This window comes from Neopelma chrysocephalum, unplaced genomic scaffold (assembly GCF_003984885.1).
Source record: "Neopelma chrysocephalum unplaced genomic scaffold, ASM398488v2 Primary Assembly neopelma1_96800, whole genome shotgun sequence".
In the NCBI taxonomy this organism is placed as follows: domain Eukaryota; kingdom Metazoa; phylum Chordata; class Aves; order Passeriformes; family Pipridae; genus Neopelma; species Neopelma chrysocephalum.
The window spans coordinates 2,021-2,242 of record NW_020925444.1 but is presented as its reverse complement, the minus strand read 5'-3'; positions in this window follow the sequence as shown (position 1 = coordinate 2,242).

Below are 222 nucleotides of genomic sequence, written 5' to 3'. Positions count from 1 at the left end.
CAGGGGGGGACACGGACGGACACACGGACGGAGCGGGACACACGGACAGACACGGATGGACCGGGACCCACAGGACACACGGACAGAGACACGGACGGACCCACAGATGGGGCCCACAGATGGACCGACAGAGAGAGCCACGGACAGAGAAACCGATGGACCCACGGACAGAGACACAGACGGACCCACGGACAGAGACACGGACGGACCCACGGACAGACC